We start from the raw sequence: 6,592 nt of genomic DNA, 5'->3' as shown, positions 1-6,592 counted from the left end.
TTCAGACAAAGTGGATATAAATATATCCCTTTTCATAAGTATACGGATGATTTGTAAAGATAGTATATTAATGCATAAGACAGAATAATATACTAGATTCTAAATATCATGTTTTTTACGATCAAATCATTTTCGGGAAATAAATTGAACCATATAAAAAGAAAAAATGCTTTCTTAAATTTATAACCGTTTTTAGACCCTTTATTTTACGATTTAAAAAAAATAAAATCATGCATTTGCAAATTATGTTTATATAGAACATCAATAATATGAATATAGGTCATATATAAAATCGGAAAGCAAATAGTAACGTCTGGAATGTTAGAAAAATTTTTTTTTGCGCAATACCATATAAATGATGCAAAATACTTTAAAAATGTTTTTTTATATGTAAATATACCGTGATATGCCTTTAAAACCTTTTTAAATATACGTAAAATCAAACACATACAAATTAAACCAGAAAGCATACATGTAAGAAATCAGAAGTGTTTTTCTTGGTTTTTTATGACATATCTTCAAAAAAGTATTCAGAATCTTACATATATTATCGAAACTGATGTGGAAATTTTTTGCCCAAAATGACTTATATTAAAAAAAATATATCTATATAGAAATTATAATAAACTTCGACTATATATTTTACATATTTTCTTGGTATTTTTTTATACTTAAGAAAAGTTTGTGTTAATTTATGCATTTTGTCTGTAATAAGTAACTGTGGTTTTATGCAGGTTTTTATATATTGTAACACGCAATGTATTCTGTGTATCTGAATTTGGACTATTAAATGCAAATGACACTATGTAAAGCAACAGGGCCCTTTTAAAAAAATATTAGTCTAGTTATAATGTTTGTATTCTTAATTGTTTGTTGTTAAAACAATAAAAACAATTACGAAAACTTAGTTAAAGGTTTCTCATTATTCTTGCATTATAAAATGCCTGCAATTTTTCGAAATAAAGTTTTTATGTTATAATAATAGTCATTATTAATAGGTATCATCTTTTTCAAATTATTATAATAACATTGAATGATCATATAACATTTGTTTGTGTCATCAAATATTCTTATATAATTTTTTCACAGGACAGGAAGCAAAAACATGAGAACCTTTTTCTGCAAAGTTATTACTTAGAAAAGTTTATAAGGTGTATGCTGTATATTATAAAAAAAAAGTTTAGTAAATAGAATGTTGTTTGTTCTATTTTTTTCAAACATTAATATATAATACATTTTTATATATCATAGTCTAAAACATCATCTGTTGCGGCTGAAAAGGTGTTTCACAACATTTCATGCATAAAGGTGTATGCGGATAAGTTGTGACCACACTATATTTTTATATTTAATGTCAATTTTATTTAAAAAAAATAAATGCAATACTATTTGATGTAATAGGAAACTCATAATGAAAGAATCATTTGTAGCGAAAATTAATATTTTTGTACGTATTTTAAGACATTTCATAGATATTGATAAGCTCGATGGTGTAAAAATTACTATAAATGTTGCTCTTTTCTACATTTGATTCGATAAATATTTATAGACGATACTATTCCCTAAACTAATATATATGCATACTGTTTTTGCAAATAAAAAACCATAAAAATACAGAATTTTATGTGAAAACATTTTTCTTAAGACACATATATAATTTTAAAATAAAAGTACATATGTTATTGTATATATTATATACTTTATCTAATATAAAATTGTATATGCCACTAAAAAACTGTTGGTAAATCACATGCTTGTAATCTTCGTGGTACATATATTTAGAAGCTTTTCATAAATTACTTACCATAGTTTCCTATCTTCTTTCATCGATTTAAATCTAACAAAAATACTTAATAACTTGCATAATATGTCTTATCGATTTTTTTACGAAATTATATATTCTGTTGAATATTGCATATAATATCGAAGATTTTTTTATTTTTACTCAAATCTTTTTTGAAAATATCAAAAGTCTGTTTTATATTTCTCAGCGCTTTATATACTAAAACTAGTGTTTCAAATGGGTTTTTAAAATATATTACATGTGCAAAGATTAGTAATAAAGTTTAAAAAAAAACGTTTATACATAAAATAGCATCTGAAAATATAAATTTGTCATTTTATTATCTTGTAACACTGCCTAGCCAATTAAAATCGCTAAAGACTACATTCAGTTTGCAAAAAATTTTTCAAAAAGTTTTATAATGTATTCATAATTTATTTTAAGTAATTTTTTATATATAATTAACAAATCGGTGTCATAAACATACTCAATTTATCTTTGCTTCGATATTTTAAACATGGTGTGATATTTTATATAAAAAGAAAGTTTTGAGCGTATCATGATGCAGCTAGCCAGTCAACATTCGTTGTTACCCACATACATCCTCATTCATTTCTATATTACAGTATTTTTACTAAATATACTAACTTTAATATGTACAAAAACTTTCTTTGAACATTTTTTTACACAATTTTATACGGATTTTGAAATACTTTACAGTACATCTATGTAAATTTCAGTTTTCTGTAAGTTTCAATAATAGATTATTATAATTTTTGAAGAATTAATTGTATCTTTATAGTCTATATTATGCTATAAGTCTCTCAAAACAAAAAAAAGATCTCCGATTAATCTTTACGGGCTTTAAAAAAATTACATAAAATATTTTTTTTATATTTAAAGTCTACAAGCTTATTTATTTTAGTCACGAACAACATTAATCTTTTTTTGTCATACGCTAATAAACATATGTCTTTTTTACAGTTTAGGTTATTTTCTGTAAAATTATGTGTTTCTTGAAAAATATTTGTTTATACAGCAAAAAATTACTTTCGCTGGTGAAAAATCCTTATTATTATAAATAAAATATATATAAGATTCCAAAGGTCTAATTTTTAACAAAAAAGTGATATATAAGTATTTATTATGTCTACAAAGCTCAATATAACATATATTTTAAGGTTTATGTATAATTTCAAATGTTTATATATATAGAAATGTTTTTATTTGCTGTGTCTTGTATCACAAGCCTGTTAATATTATAGAAGCATGCTTAAACGTGTAAAATGACAACTGGATTATATTAAAACACTTAGAATTACGCTTTAAATTTTGTTTTTTCTCATATTTATCGTAAAAATTTAGAAAGCGTTACATAGATGAAGATGAATAATGTGTTAGTAACAAATTGACAGAAAATGTTGCAGGCAACAACTATAAGTTTACTTGTCGCATAATGCATTTATCTATAAAACACTTCAATGCGTAATAACGCTAGTAGAGTAGAAAAAAAGATAAAAATTTTAATTTGATATAAAGCTTTCTAAAAAGAGTTTATTTTCATTGTTAGGTTTTATTTTCAATTCAATCTTTGGCGGTTTTAGGAATTTAAAAACACATAAATATGAAAAAATTATGTTTTTTCTCAGAGAAGAAAGACAAAAATATAGTTTGTTATGTCAATGATGAGAATTATGAAAAAAAATACACTATGTGATTACATCATTCAAGATCACTGAGTTCGACTCTATATTTCAGTTATTAAGAATGAATTTAAAATCTACATTATAGCTGTAAATATGTGCTTTTTGTATTTCTCAAAACATTAAAATTCGGTTTTTGAGTTATGTGCGTTGTAGCAAGTCAGCAAAAATGTAATGTTTTATATTTATAAGTAAATTAACATGTATAAACCTACAAAACTATTATATTTAGAGAATTCTATTCGATATTACTTGTAATTTTGATTTCTAAGATCAAGAGTAATGATGAATATAAGTATGGATCTCATTTTTTGACCAGATCTAGATTGTATAATTTAATGAAACACGAATCTCGTGTTTCTTTTTCGAAAAAAAAATTCTAATCAATCTAATATGGTTTAATTTAATGCATATAAGTATGTCAACATATATATAACGAATTTGAACGGATACAAAAGGCAAAGATTTTATCTTAAAACACCGAAAAAAGCTTTTTAATAGTATATGACTATATAGACTCACTTATAAGAATCTATAATATTAGTTGTCCACCTGACTATACGTTATTAAAGGTGTGTATTGACTTGTAAAATATTGAAAAAAATAAGATACTAATACTATAAAATATATATAAAAAACTATTTTATGTAAAATACCTTGCTGTAATACGACTTTTTATATATAAAATATATGTAATAGAAATTCAAAAAAAATTATTCTTTGCAAACTGTGTTGAAAACATAGACTAGAAGTTCTATGATATCGAAAATTTACTACTATTATAACTTTTTTTCTATGATATTTTTGTAGAAAAATATATAAAACATAACCAAAATTAGACATACAACAAATATTTTTGTCCCGTGTTAGTGAATCAGCGCATATCGAATAATTATGTAGATTTTGTAAAGTAAACATTATTTAAATAAGAAAATGCGGCATTTTTGGATATTCCTGCACATAAAATGTCGTATATAAAATAAGAAATCATAAAAATAAATATTAACTATGATTTGTAGTAGTTTTATAAAGTCAATCTGAACATAAACAGAGCAATCTCTATTGAAATTTTTTTTTATTTTGGATAAAAATAGTTTTATAAAATCTAAAAAAGCTCTATCGATATAAAAATATGAAGATCAAAAAATAAACTTGAAATAATGGTGTTTTTCTAGATAAACACTTTATGACATACTTCTCTGCATTTTCATTTTAATTTGGTTAAAGAGTTGAGAAATGATCTTTTTTTACATATTTGCTCTACGTCTATCAGTATAAATTAGGTTGTGATTTAGTGAAAAAGTCATAAAAAGCAGATGTGCTATGTAAAATAACAAAAATAAATTTTTAAATTATATTACATCAAGTAAAATTTTCTTTGACGCACTTCCAAATAAAATTGTTGTTTTATATGATCATATACTGTTCATTTTAAGTGATTTCAATTTAAAAGGTTTTTTCCGAGACATTACTAAGAAAATGCAAGTATTTCGAAAAAAACATATATTAAGTCACATAAAAATATTTTATTCACTCAAAAAAAAACTTGAAGCTAATTAAATTGATATAAATTTTTTATTTCTAGTGCAACATGAAAAAACGCACTGCAAACAAGTTAAATGGTATATACTAGTCTAATTATACTAACTATAATAAATATTGTGTAAATGTAAAAAATACATCGCACAATTTTACATATATACATTGAAGGGTTGCCAGAAGAACTGAATTCACATGTATAAAAATATTATATTGTACGGCTATATGAGAGAACATGTCGTACAACCAAAAAAAAAAATGAGTTCGATTTATATAAGTTATGAAAAATAAAATAAGTAAAAAGCAAAAAAAGTTGCATTTTGATCTATATAAAAATAAAAATCAAACCAATTAAAAAGATTTATTCTAAAATATTCTTTTGTAAAAAAATAAGACGTAAAATTTACACTGACTTTGAAATACATAACATTGTAGATAAATTATGTAGAAACATACTGTGATTTTGTCAATTTTTGCCCTTAGTCATGTAGTAACTAATTATGATAAAGAATTAATTCGTAAATCACAAACAATGTATTGACATGAAAAAAACAATTTCATATTTTGAAGTAAGTGAAGCCAATAAAATTCTAATTTTTATGCGCTTGATAAAGCTTTTCTAAAAAGGTAATAATAAGCATTATAGTTTCTATTTACAAAACACAAGATAAAAAAGGCAAAATATCATTTTTGTAAAATTAAACCTATGATACAAAGGCTGAAAAAGCTTTTCTAATGCATATATAATACTAGCTGTTCTAAATTGATATGAAAATATATATTTATAATTTCTTTTGATATAAAATCAACATAAAAGCACATATAACAAAGCAATTTTCTAGGTATTAAAAAAATTTCTTGAGGTTTGCATTTTTTTCAATGTAAAAATGCAAAATAAAATATATAATAATAATTGTATGGTCGGACTGATACACATAAACAATATACGTAAAAGAAATGTAGCGCATAAAACAAAAAAAAATGTAAAAAACACTTAACCAAGCCATTTTGGTCTATACATTTTCTTATCGTATTGCATTGTATTTATAGATTATATATGTACCAAACAAACTGTCTATTATTAATTTAAAAATTTTATAATGTGATGATAAATCCAGAATAAAAATTGTCCAGTTTTTTACAACTTTATATTTAATGCATGTTATTTTGCTCATAGTGTTAATAGAAACATCATTTTACAAACTCATCTACGTATGTCGCTATAACTTATATTTATCACATAAATTTTTGTGCGATAGAAGATAATTTATATAATTAAAATAATCATGTTGTCTCTATAAGCACTAACTACTCTTCTCTGGTCTTTTTGAAAAAAGATAAAATATTTCTGACATTGCTTTAATATATTCTTACAAAATTCTATATGTGTGATAACCGCAATATCAAATTATTATTTATGTTGTTTTTGATCAGCAGTGTATTGCTAAATAATTAAATTCAAGCTTAGATCGCATCAGAATTTTAATATACGATCTTTGCATTCCCTTTATATATATAATTTACAGAAAAATCTTCAAAATAAAAATATTTTATGTTGTTAGATAAC

This window comes from Rhyacophila brunnea, unplaced genomic scaffold (assembly GCF_057557595.1).
Source record: "Rhyacophila brunnea isolate RB1 unplaced genomic scaffold, BYU_Rbru_1.0 scaffold_107, whole genome shotgun sequence".
Lineage (NCBI taxonomy): Eukaryota > Metazoa > Arthropoda > Insecta > Trichoptera > Rhyacophilidae > Rhyacophila > Rhyacophila brunnea.
Note: the sequence above shows the minus strand (reverse complement) of the source record.